Source organism: Populus euphratica, unplaced genomic scaffold (assembly GCF_000495115.2).
Source record: "Populus euphratica unplaced genomic scaffold, PopEup_1.0 scaffold1121.1, whole genome shotgun sequence".
In the NCBI taxonomy this organism is placed as follows: Eukaryota; Viridiplantae; Streptophyta; class Magnoliopsida; order Malpighiales; family Salicaceae; genus Populus; species Populus euphratica.
This window is the reverse complement of record NW_011500972.1, coordinates 24,134-38,542: the sequence shown is the minus strand read 5'-3', so window position 1 is coordinate 38,542 and position 14,409 is coordinate 24,134. Positions and strand designations below refer to the sequence as shown.

General features: G+C 28.4%; 1 long non-coding RNA gene across 1 annotated transcript; it reads left to right on the top strand.

The window, feature by feature from the left end:
- Positions 1–4,150: 4,150 nt before the first annotated feature.
- On the top strand, positions 4,151–12,122 carry LOC105116941 (uncharacterized). The gene is made up of 5 exons (XR_840643.1): positions 4,151–4,289; positions 4,573–4,657; positions 6,101–6,174; positions 10,857–11,009; positions 11,722–12,122. It is a non-coding gene; the product is annotated as an uncharacterized LOC105116941 (long non-coding RNA).
- Positions 12,123–14,409: the final 2,287 nt, after the last annotated feature.

Sequence of the window (14,409 nt, the reverse complement as noted above, 5' to 3'; positions counted from 1 at the left end):
ATTTTTATATTTAAAAAGTATTTTTAGATTAAAATAATATTTTTTAATATTTTAAAATCATTTTAATTTACTAATATCAAAATAACTTTTAAAATATAAAAATATATTATTTTAACATATTTATAAATAAAAAATATTTTAAAATATAACTATAACCATTCTTCCCAACAGTTATAAAGGCGCAAAACCAGCCCCTTCCACCACAGGATTCAAGCAAGAAAAGGACTCCCTAAAACCAAATCCCTGGCTAGGAAGGAGACCTCGTAAAAGTAAAAATAAAAATAAAGAACAGCAACCAATGAGGAAAAGTCTAAATTTTCTGCGTGTCAGAGTCAGTGTAGCCCTTCTTTTCAATTTCCGTATCCTATATGGTAAAGTAGTAAATGGTGTCACAATTACACTCGCATATAATCAATCAGCGCCACAGCTCCTTCAGCATTTACCACTTTCAAAGGTTTGTCCTTTCTAGTTCAACATGCAAAGTACCCTCTTCTTTTTCTTTTCCTTTTTATCTCTGGTCAAAGTTGAAGAAATAGGGTCAGCTTGGGCTCTATATATATATATATATATATTGAAAAAACAATAGCACTCAGTCTTCAAAATATATTATAACATTATAATGATTATTTGAAAAAAACCAATGAACTCAGTTTTAAGGGTAATAATATTATCTCTTCATAAAAATCTATTAGTCATTTATAAATTAAAAGAAACAAATTAGGTTTTTATATTTTAAAATATACAAAAATAACTAAATTATTTTTAAAAACCAATTTATTTAACTAAAAGCTAATACCTTTTCACTTTCTAAAGCAATGTAACATGATTAGATAACATTTCAAAGGAAATTTCTTTAGCCAGTGTGTGCCAGAGGCTTCTTTGTAATTTTATATTGGATTTTTTTAGTTAAAATCAAGTTGATTAAAAAATTATTTATTATTTTAATAAATATTAAATATTATTGAAGATCCAAAAGTGGCGTGCTCTTCAGGTCACGCATTTAATGTTTTATGAAGTTGATTTTATTTTTTAATGTCATCTATCATCATTTTTTATTTCATTATTTTCTTGAATCCAATTTAGTTTTTATATTTTTTATAGTTATTTTTTGTTTTTTAATTCTTGATCATTTTTTTTCAATTTCATCAATTGAGAATTTTGTTTTGTAATATTTTCATCTTAGCCTTGTCTGAGGTAATCTTGATCTCATAACTTAGATTACAGGTTCAATGATTAGTCTAGTTAATCTAAGTTGACTAAAGTTTTTTTCAATGTTTTTTTTAGTTTGTATTTCATTATTTAGTTTGTTTAAGTATTGACCTCCACTGTTTTATTATATTTTTTTTTTATATAAGGTTATCTTAGTTTTATACTCGAGCTATGAATTCAACATCCTAATTCAAGTTAGGTTTTTTTATCCTTTCTAAAAATTGATTTTTTTTAGTTTATCATTGAATATTTAATTTGTTAGTGATTAAGCTTTAAATTTGTGTTTATTTTTTTATGAGTTTATCATGTTCTCATTTAATTTTTATTTTATTATCGAATATGATTATTGAGACCTTTGAAAAATATTTAGAAATTATCTTTTTATAATATTAATATAAATATATTTTTCTTGATTAGTCGATGTCATTTATTTTTGTTTTTTATATAGTTATATTATTAAATTAACTAAATTTATTTAACCACTCACACTGTAATATAGCTGAATATTATTGTATGTATTAACTATAACTAAAACGGTTCAAGTTTTTACTATATATTGCATAGTGCAAAGGTGTGTGTGTATATATATATATAGACTTTTGCTTTGTTTTTGCTTTTTTTTTCATTATTATTTTATGAATATATTTTGTTTAATTGTTTTTTGTTAATATTAATTTTTTATCTTATTTAGTTATCAAACTTTCATAACACAGATTTTGGTTTGACAGGTTAACCTAACTTTTTTTTTTGTTCTTTTTAATTAATTTTTTTATTTAATTTAGTTTGTTAATGTTAAATTTTTTTCTATTTAGTTGTCAAACTTTTATGACACGGATTCCGAATTTAATGGATTAACATAGCTAATTCTGGGCTAACCTATAAAATTTTTTTCTATTCAATTATCAAACTTTCATTATATGAATCTTAGGTTTGACAAATTAACCCAATTAATTTATATTTTTTTCATTAGTTTTTTAATTCATGTACGCTTTGTTTTCTTATTTTTTCTTTTAAATTAATCTCTTTTTTTTTTGTTTGGTAGTTTTTTTTTCATTTTTTTTCTTTTTAATTAGTTTTTTTAAATTTAGTTTATTAATATTAAATTTTTTTCTATTTAATTATCAAATTTTCATAACATGCATCTCAAGTTTAACTGGTTAATCCAGTTAATCTAGATTTTTTTTCTTTTTCTTCATTGGTTTTTTTTCTTCTTGTAGGTTTTTTTCCTTTGTTTTTTTCTTTTTAATTAATATTTGTTTTTTTAATATATTTTTTTAATATTAATTTTTTTATATTTATTTATCACCCTTTCATAATACGAATCTCAAGTTTGATGAGTTAACCTGATTTGGTGAGTTAACCTAGTTGATTTAGATATTATTTTTCTTTTTCTTCATTAGTTTTTTCCTTTCAATTTCATATTTTAATATTATAACTAACCCACAGTGAAAAGGCTAGACAATTTTTTTTATTTTTTTATTTTTTAATGAATTTTTTTTATTTAATTTAGTTTGTTAATGTTATTTTTTTCTATTTAGTTATCAAACTTTTATGATACGAATTTCGGGTTTGACTGGTTAACCTAAATCTTTTTTTGGTTTAAGGTTAACCCAGATTTTTTTTTCTGGTTTTTCTTTTTAATTAATTTTTTTATTTAATTTAGTTTGTTAATATTAATTTTTTTTATTTAGTTATCAAAATTTCATGGCATGAATCTTAGGTTTAACGGGTTAACCCAGCTAATTCTGGGTCAACCCGTAAATTTTTTTCCTATTCAATTATTAAAATTTTATGACATGAATGTCAAGTGTGACTGGTTATCCTCATTTGAAGGGTTAACTCAGTTAATTCAGATTTTTTTCTATTTGTTCATTAGTTTTTTCTTCATGTAGGTTTTTTTTCATTTAAATTAATCTTTTTTTTTAGTATTTTTTTGTTTTTTGTTTTTCCTTTTTAATTATTATGTTTTTTTAATTTTGTTTATTAATATTAAGTTTTTTTCTATTTAGTTATTAAATTTTCATGATACGGATATCAGGTTTGACGATTAACCTAGTTTTACAGGTTACCCTAATTAATTTAGATTTTTTTTCTTTTTCTATTTTTTTCTTCCTGTAAGTTTTTTTCTTTTATTTTTTTCTTTTTAATTAATTTTTTTTGTTAATGTAGTTTATTACTGTTAATTTTTTTTATTTAGTTATCACACTTTCATAACATGAATCTCAGGTTTGATGAGTTAACTAGATTTGGTGGGTTAACCCAATTAATTTAGATTTTTTTTCTTTTTATTTATTGGTTTTTTCTTTCAATTTCATCCTTAAATATTGTAATTAACTATAACTAAAAAACATCAATCTTTTTTCTTCCGATTTTATGACACAAATCCTAGGTTTAATGGGTTAAACTAATTGATTCAGATTTTTTTCTTTGTCTTAAGTATTTTTTTATTTCAATTTCATCAATTAATATCAATTTGATTAAGAAATAAATTTTATGATTAATTTTTTTACTATTTATTAGATTATTGTGATTTCATGAGGGAATTTAATTATACCTCTCCTTGCAAAACACTATTCATCAAAATAAAGTTTTGCTTTATTTTTTTTAATTTAATTTTATAATATTAATTTTATTTTTTTAATTATCATACTTTTATAACACAACTTTATAGCTAGACCCATATCCAAAACTCTGGGTTTAGTATTGTAACTAAACTTACTTAAACTTGAATCATATAAGTTTAATATTATTATTAATAATATAAATATAATTTTTAGTCAAGCCTAGCAAATAAACTTAATTTTTTTAGATATAATTTTATAAAACAACCGAATACTTTTAAATTTTAATTTTTTTTAATATCTTTTATAAAAAAAAAAATATTAACATGTAACCTAACGCGGCCACTTTTCTAGTGTATCAATATAAAAGATGACTGAGATGGCCCTTTTGTCCACCTTCTTTCTTTGTTTTTTTGTTTTCTTTCTCTTTCTTTTCTGGAATGTTGTCTTCGTTTTATATTCTAGAGAGAACCATGCGCGAGGTGATAGAAATAAGAGGATGAAGTTGCAGGATTCAAGGTTAGTTAGTGAAATTAACCTTGGATAACATGATCATATTGTCTCTCCTATGTGCTATATATATATATATACTTGTTTTTGGCGGATCAGATCTCATTATATATGATATATCTATCTGAGGCAAACTTCTTTTTATACATCAGAATATCTCTTCAGCAGAATTTGGCCGTTTCCTCATTCAACACCCTCTTGCATTTTCGTTTCTTTCGCTTCTCTTTCAATGGAAGCGGTCACTGCAAACACGTGAATTTTAATATAAATCATGGTGAATGTTAATTTGTAGGTGCAGTTTGGAGCTAATGGTGTTCCATGGCAGCATCATTTCTTGGCAGAGAATGCAATAACGGGACGATCCTCTAGAGTCCAAGGTAACCACCTAAACCTGGGCAGCCTGATTTGATTTCTCTCTTGCTTTCCGCATATATTCATTTGATCTATATTCTCTCCACTGCAAATTCAGATGCTCAATCGTAGAAATATTTCCCAGAACGCAAAAAAGAAAAGACCATGAAAATGCCAACGAGTAGAATCATCAGACAAATGAACATGAAAATGCATTTTATTACAAGCCATGCCATCGGGTGGCGTCGCTCTTAACGAACACCACTCTTTTTACTGCGCAGTAGCGTCCTGGAAACCCCAGTAGATGGAAAAATTGAAATAAAGAGTGAGGAGAGGTGCCTTCTAGGGTAACCTCAAACGGTCTTCCTCGGGCTCGATCTGGTAAAACAAGGCACGTTAGAACGGGGGTCGGTGCAAAATACTCGGTCAAAAGGGGAGGTGGCATGAGGTTTTCATAGGTCCTAGGTTCAGAGGTTTTACATTTGCAGGGCTGAAAAGATAAAGAAACGCTAGCATGCACACACGTGGCAAGTGGAATAAATGCTCACAGTTGGCCCCCCCCCCCCCCCCCCCCCCGGTTTTACATTTGCAGGGCTGAAAAGATAAAGAAACGCTAGCATGCACACACGTGGCAAGTGGAATAAATGCTCACAGTTGGCCCCCCCTCCCCCCCTCCCTCGCTCTGCCAAAAGATTTGTTTTGTTTCGAGAGGAGGCAAAAAGGAAAATGCCTTAGGCATTCAAGAGTCAGGCCCATCATAGATTGGGAGCTCAAAATCTTTTGTGGGCCAATTTATCTTTAATGTCCAGCCCACCATTATTGACTTTTGGGCCCATGAAAGAGGGACTTCTCTTTAAGTTTGTCCACTGCGCTCTGTTTCACTAGGACTTTTCCTGTCATAGAAATTTAATAGCTAATAGTCAAGGACCCAACATAATATGATGGGTTTGATCTCATGAAACAAAAAAACAAAACTTCACAATAGCTTTAGACTTGTTTCGAAATTCAGGAGTTTTGTTTAATACTTAGGCTTCTACCATTCTTGTCTCTCTTTTCTTTTTTAACCTCTATACTTCTTATTTCTATTTTTATTTTCTTTCACGTATGAATTGATATCTAACTTTTTCACGATAGCTTGTCTTTTTTAACACTAACCTTATTATTATAGTTGTCGTGGTAGTCGTTGTCGACATCGTCGTAGTTGTTGTCGATATCGTCATCATCGTCATGGTCGTTCTCATCAACCTCAACAGTTTTAACGTCATCATCGTCATTGTCGTTCTCATCAACCTCAACAGTTTTAAAAAAGTTAATTAGTTCCAATGTCGTTCATTGAATTGCATTTCTAACTATTTGAATAAGAAGAAAAAGTTTCTTGATTTACTGTGCAATAATAAGCTGGTTACTGGGATTTTTAAATGAGTTTTGAAGAAAAAGGCGATGCTGATCCAAGAATACCCATCTGTTAGGTTATTGGAAATTGCGTGGAGATCAATGGACATGAAAATTTAGATGAAACTTTGAAAGCTGAGTGATGATTGAGGTACTTGTCCTTTCCTACGTATTAGCTTCCATGTTAAGTTCGTCAACAATCAAATCCAAAAATGCCATTGATGCTTTTAATTAGTCATTGCATTTAATGTTAAGAATACGTGTTTCCAACCCTAGCGCTGCTTCTGAATCATTATAAACTCAATATCTATAAATACTCTAATTTAATTTAAAATAGTATTTTATTGGTTTTCAGATAAATTCTAGCGTAATTCAATAAATATAAAAAATACAGCATAGTAATTGAATAAAAAAAATTAATTAATAACTAATTTTTTCCAAATAACCGACATGGCATTGGCAAAATTATGCACATAATGATTATAAGGTAAGAAGATATAATAAATTTTGAAAGAACTTTTAAAAATTAGAATTTAACAATTGAATAAAGAAATTAATGACTAATTATTTTCAAGATGAATAAATATAACCGACTAGTCATTTGCAAAATTATGCACTCACAGTAAGGAAACAAAATATAATATATTTAGAAAAACCTTTTTAAATATATTTTGAAGTTAATTATAATATATAAGTATTAAATTGCAAATTTTTAATACCCATGTGCTTTTTCTAATAATAATTTAATAGACATATATGATGATATTTGTTAATAAACTATTATGTATAAAAAAGGAATTAATGTCATTAATAAAAATCCTACAGGCCATAACAATTTCTAAATGAAAATGTAAACGATCAAGATGGAAATGGAAGCTTTTGTAATTTTTAAGAAACCAAATTCAAGTATAAGATAAGGAGTATATTACAAAATTCTGGAGTAAATGAAATGTATAGATATATGTTTATACTTTGACATGTATGGATTAAAATAAAAAACTTCAATATTGTATGAACTTGGATGAATTTTAAATATACCAAACTACACTAATTTAAAACCAAATCCATGTAGAAAACTATAGTTGAAATTTTATGTATCTACTAATGTATACTAGACTTGCATCCGATTATGTTTAGCATCAAACAAATAAACTAACTAGCTAATAATTCAAACTCTTTTAAGAAATTTGAAGCAGAGAAGAGACGTGAGATAGTGACGCAAACTAATTTTAAAGATTGTAGTTCTGGAGTTATCAGAATATGACTTCGTAGGTCTTTAAAATCTGGGCTGAGACTTGCCATTAACTGAAAAATCATATCCTCCTCAATTCTTTTTCGTAATATAGCAGCATTAGTAGTGTGTGGGTGATATATTTCCAGTTCATTCCACAAGCCTTTAAGGCTTCCCAATAGCTGAACAAAGGGCTTTCCTTCCTGGTGAAGGTTGGCAATCTCGTGATGAATTTGGAATATTTTGGAAGCATTATTTTGGTTTCCAAACATGTCACGAATTGCATCCTATAAGTCCGATGATGATTTTGAGAAACTAAAAATCTCAGCAAGGTTCCTTTCCATATAGTTAAGGATCTAAGACATGATCAACTGGTCTTTGAAAAGCCATGCTGTATATTCTAGATTATCAACTTCTGGGGGAATGATAGAAACATTTATGAACCCCAACTTAGATCTTCCACCAGAGAAATAGTGACAGTCCTTGACTAAGGAAGATAATTGAATTCATTCAATAACACAACTCAATCTTTAAGATGTGTTGTTATCATCAGAACAATTTGCTAAGATGTGTTGTTATCATCAGAACAATATGCTAGTGCTGAGATCTTTGATCAAATATCATTGGCAATTTTTAAGTGGTCTTCCATGACAGCACCACTGTCTCTTTCTATAGTATGAGAATTCAAATACTATGATCTAATACCATGAAGAAATTTGAAGCAAAGAAGAGACGTGAGATAGTGTAACAATAAAACAGAGTTCTGCATTCATACTTATGCTATACATATGAATATATATATAAAGGGAAAAACTTGCAGCAAGGAAAGACAATCCTATGTATTCTTTCTCCTAACAGTATGCTAAGATTATATGCTAATAATAAATACACAATTATATTTAAACTAGGTAATAAATAAGTTATACTTGGTAATAGCATAATAGTGAAGATCTTCAAAATTGTTTTAGTGTCTCAAAGACCCCTTTTCAAGCTGGATTCAGTGGAATGGTGCATCCAAACTTACTTAATAATTGATAAAATTGAGTGGAAGATAAGGTTTTGGTGAGTATATCAGCTAGTTGATCATATGAGTTATTATCTCTTCCATGTTTGAAGAGCGTTTTTTAGTTTGTTAGCTTCATTTTCAGTAAATATTTTATATTTTATGACATTTTATATAACTAGAAGATTGATCAATAAATATTTATTCTTGAAGGTCTTCAGTTTTTTATATATAAAAACTGACTTTACATTCAACTAAAAAATATATCATAAATTATAAGTTGCTGAAACAATAATCAATCTTATTTTATTATATATTTCAAAAGAAGCAAACTTCTATACTTTTGATTATAACTTTAAGCTACCTAACATGTTTTACATTCATTTCACACTAATAATTTTTTAGTTTTTTAGAAGCTTTGTCAACTTTCAAAAGTTAGTTTTTTCAATGGCATTAATTTCATCGTCATCAACCTCTTACCATTTTGTTTCTTTAATGAAATTTTCAAAAGTAATAGGTCACAATCTAAGGATAAAGAAAAATGATAAAAGGAGTGGAGATGGAAAATTATTTAAAGGATAAAGAGACAATTTTGGAGTTAGAAATGAAAAATCCAAAATGTTTTTTTATACTAGTAGAAATTAACAGTATTTTCAATTTTCTACTTTCCATTAAGCCATAGCCATGCGTTGTTAAATTAATTGTTTTAATTTCTTACACATATTTATGTAGCTAGCGTTAATCAAATGACCATGTTTTCCTTGCACCTACTTTGATTCCCACCGTAAATCTATCCAGATCCTTTATTGCTGTCTTGCCATATCTGTTAAGATATTAGTTTGTCTAGATATTAGTTGAAATTCTAGTCCATGGAGAAATTTTTTATAAAAAAAAGATTTGTATTTATAATTTTTATTTAATTGATTGATTAAAATCCCTATTAAATCATGATAGTTTGAGCTTGTAATCTCTTTATAAATATAAAGGTCAACATATTTTGAATTCAAAAGAGTGTTAAAAATCAATCATTAAGTACTTAAAATGTTAAATACTTGAGAATTTAGTATTTTCAATAATTAGTATCCAAGCAAAATAAACAGGTGGATCATCAATCTTAGTTATTTCATGATCTTTTATACATATAGGGTTTTTTTTTTATTATAATCTTTGCCACGGGTTGTAGTACGTCTTTCAAAGATTTTGCTTTCCTCTTATTATTTTTATTATTTAAATGTTTTAAAATATTTTATTTAACACCATTATTATTTCATATCTAAAATTCAACTTTATAAAAATTAACATCATAACTTTTAACAATTTTCTTGGTAGTATAATTTAAAAGGGATAAAGAGAGAACTTAAGGAATGAAGGACAAAAAAAAACATCATAACTAGTGAAAAGATAGAAAGTTATTTAAAGGATAAAGAGAACTTTTGAGATAAAAATAAAAGCAAGTTTAAACATATTACTTCTCTTAGGAGAAAAAACAGAAAAAGAGTTGGAATAAATTGCTTTAGAAATGAAGAAACTTGATGTTGAGAGAATGGAGATAAGTTTGGACTGTGAGGTAGGGGATCAAGAATGGGCAATGCTGAATAAGTCCTTCGAGAGACTCAAGGATCAGATGCAGAAATTAGAGAAACAAAGGAAATTGTTACATGGAGATAGAGTAGATTTATTTTCAGATTTAGCAGCTAAATTTTTATCGATAAATTAAAACTTGCCTTGGATGATATGGAAGTGGCAAAGATGCAAGAATCCAATATGGAGTCAAGCCGATAGAAAACACCTGCAATAAAATGTTTGAAGCAACAAAATACTGATTTGGTTTCATATAGAAAATTAGATATTGCCAACAAGGTGGGTGGATTCAACTCTCCTACACAACAAGGTGTTGCTTCTCCCATTACCTCTGATCGTTTTTCTTAGATAAAGCGTTGCACTGAATTGGTCTTCAAAAACTTCCCTAAGAATCCATTGATGAAGAGTGAGGAATTTGGGACGTCTGGCCATGAAGATACAAGTTTGACAGCTGAAAAACTGGATTCTTCCAGTGGATACCGTGGGCAAAAGCTCAAGTCAGTACAAATTTTTGACTAGATTCAACCTATTAGATATGTTCATAATTATGATTCAAAAGTGATACTCGAAGGAGATATTTCTAAAGAAGCATGCTGTCTTAAATATGATATTATGGAAGTTGCAAATGAAAGGTTGCATTGCCAATTCCTTACCTAGCACCATAAGTTGGAAGGAAACGATGAGTTGACAACTTATTATTAGATAATTTGCCAGCACAAACATGGAATCCATCTCTAGAGAGTCCCTCGCTACTAAACTAAGTATTTGATACATTAGCGACAGAAAATAATATAAATTAGATTTTGGGATTTTACTTAAGAACTTAAACTTTTATGTTGAATTAATTCTTTGATAATTAGTTCAAATCCTAATTTAAATAGAAATCATTGATAATAACAAGAAAAATCATATTTGGAAATCTTGTTCTACTATTTAGTTAGAATCTTGTTGTGTAAGTTTATAATCTTCTTGCACTCAGAATTTGTTGAGAATCAATTGATAAAAGCTTTTTTAAAAGTTAAATAGTGTTTTCAACAACATTCCTGGTTGCAAAACTATTTACCAGCACAAACATGGAATCCATGCGGCACTTGTTCGTTTAATCCACTACTATACCACCGTCGAGCATCTCTGGCTATAACTGTATAGATGAATCTTTCACCGACAAGAGGTACGTAGCCTTCATCGTCATGTATTTGGGGGCATAGGAACTGAAGACTTAATCGAAAGTGTTTGTCCCCATCAATAAACACAGCTATCATGGTCCTCCCCAGAGAAAAGTAGGTACCCAGCTAAACAAAAGGACTCGAAAATATCAAAATCATAAGTGGCACAGTGGATGTTAGATAGAATTGAAGTCGAGTGTTAGAGATGGGACGAATGACCCAAAAGGCAGGCCTGTGGTGCAGTTAATTTTCTTGCACAAATAATGAGTTACATTGCATATCCCCACATAAAATGAAGGGGCAGTCATTTCATTCTATCCACTGCACGCATTGTGTACTACTTTGCGTTGCCCTTTTCTTTTTATCTTTCTTTAGTTGGTCTGATAATTGGGTCGCTCTTTTTTGGTGTTTTCCACTTCTTCAAAAATGGTCCAACCACTTGAAGGAAAAAAGAGATATCTGTCAAGACATGGCTACGAAATTCCAACTATGATTCCTGTCATTCATGGTGCAACTCACCTTTGCCTCCACTCAGAAATGCTTTCTTCTTCTCTCTCCTAGGGTTTTCTTTTTTCTTTTTGTCTTTTTTTTTTCCCTGGAAGTGAGGTAGCAGAATGTGATTCCCCACCCAACACTCACTCTCTCCCTCTAGGGCTCTTTTTTTTTTTTTTTATTCAAGAATTCCTCGAATCTAAACATGTTTGATGATGTCTGCAGTCTCTGTGAAAATCCGAATCTTTTATCAGTTTAACACTCAAGGGTTTACAAGGCGCACGCAACCTCTCTCGCTCTCGCTCTCGCTCTGCCTCTGTATGGATGGAAATCATTCTGCGGAAAGGGTTAATTCTTAAGTCGAGCCATGCTTTGTTGGCTTGATCAATGCTTGCGTATTTGGGTTATGCCCATCGGATTCATCTTTATTTTAAGGACATCCGACAGCAGATCTCCTTTCTATATAAGTTAGGGTTTTGGCTAACTGGGATTTCAGAGATTTAGCTTTTCTGGGAAATTTAAAGCCATGAGGAAATGGTCGAGATCTGTACTGTAGGGTATTAATAATATCTATATATACAATGAACATTCCCAACTTTAAATCTGGGCTTAATTATGATTTCCTCCCTCCAGTTTTTGGTTTAGGGCTACCTCCAGTTTCCTGCCCTATATTCCTCTTCTTTATGGCTCGCGGAGCTAGATAACGATAGAGATCCAGCTCCCACAATAGCTGGGAACGGGTCGTTTTAACATCTGGGTATATACAGCTGCGTATGCATGCCACTTGCCTCTATCTATCGTGTTTAAGCTTTGAGAAGCCTATTAACAAGTTTTTTGTCGAGATCAGAAATTAAACGAAGCCTCATATTTTGGGGGAGAACCTTAACTAGGTGCATTTTCTGCCATTTAGGTCTCGTCTCAGTCATGATCCAAGTCACAGCCAAGAGATAATAAGGATTGAAGAGTTTAAAATACAAGGAATGGATGGAGGACTGATTTGGAAATGACGACCTAAGTAATATTTTCTGATGGCTAGTAAATGGCAGAAAAACTATGTTTTGGCTGGTTTGTTTTTGAATTTTAAAAATATTTTTAATAAAAAATAAATATTAAAAATAAATTTTTAAAAATAAAAAATAAATTATTTTAATATATTTCTAAATAAAAAACATTTTATCCAATCACCCCCATAATTCTTCTTTAATTGATTAACCTGAGTAACGTTTTTAGATATGGGTAATCGGTATCTTTAGCTGCTTAACATGGTCAGATCACACCAATTAGTTTGTATGCTTTTTCTGTATATTGCTGGGATCCAAATTTTTTTTTTTAAAAATCCTTATTATCATTAAATCCAAAAATATAATCACTTTGAATTTTTATTTTCGTAAAGATAAATTTTTTTTATGTATCTTTTTTTTTAATCGTAGATTAATATTATTTTAGATTAAAAAAATATTATTATTAAAGCAAGTTAAATAAAGAACAAAATAATATGTCCATATTTTCTGTAATTGAAAGCTAAAAAAATTATAAATATGATAAAATCATGTTTCAAATTTATTTAAATATTTTAATAATTCAATAGAATTTTCATAAACAATTATTATTAATATTATCATTTTTAGAACAAATATATAATAATTAAAAAATATTAAAATTAAAATTAAAATTTATAATAGTATTTAAGATTTATGTTAAAATTGAAGAATAAGTGAATCCAATAAATATTTTTTAGATTATAAAAAAACCAAAAAAAAAAAAGAAGCTATCAATATGTGAATAACATGTTAGCCTGCATGTCTAGCCTTGTTATATATATATATATATATATATATATATATATATATATATATATTATAGTTTGTCTGTTATAATTTAGAAAATAAGCACGCTTTTGAACTCTTAAACCCATGATTTTTCGCTTGTCACTTGGCTAATCGACTGGGCGAAGACTTCAATTTGTTCTCAAACAATTAAAAATATATACTAAGATGTTTTACTATTTATTCGAATAACAAAGCACTAAAACTGACGTAGTTATTGTAGTATTGTAGATTAATGTGCGCTTAATTAGGTATTAGAGCTATTTTAGTAACTCAAGCATACCAAACTACCTCCCATGAAGAAAATTCTTAATTATTCTCGAGATTTCAAGAAATATTACATATTTTGTAAGGCAATCTCATGATTTTATCCAGAAAGAGTTTGATTAAAAATAGTGAAGATGTATACGCCACATAATTAAATTACTATTTGTCAATTGTTTTTAAATAATTAAAGGACTTTTGTTAAGGGTTTCTTTAATTAGAGAATTTCCTTATTTTTTTTAATTTATATTGTATTTAGAAAATTATTTTCTTTAACATTTCAATATTTTTTAATGTAATAATTTTATTTGTTTATAATAAATCTTATATAATTTTTTTTTTACGGAGTAATATGTCATGATTTAAATTTGTGCATACGGGCACACAATTAAAGTCTTAAAAGCATTTATGGTGTGAATTAGGTGCTTAGTTGAAAGTTTGATTATTTAACCCTTTAAAATGATAAAATAAATATTAAATATGAAAATGGTTAGAGATAAAGAGACATGCCATTTTATAGTGGTTTAGAAAACCATCTACTCTACCCTCTACCCTTTAAAGTATTGTTTAATTATTAACTAACAATAAATAATTTTTTATGAGTAAAGTCTAATCCATACATTAATTATTTTATGGGTTCAAGATTATAAAACTTTTCACTTTTTAAGTTTTCAACTTTTCAAATGACCCACAATCAAAACTTTTTTTAGTGGTTCAAGTACCACTTATATTTTTATAATAGATTATCTTTAACAAGAATTTATTATAGCTCATAATAAAAATAAAATTATATATATAAAAAAACTGAAATCAACCTTTTATG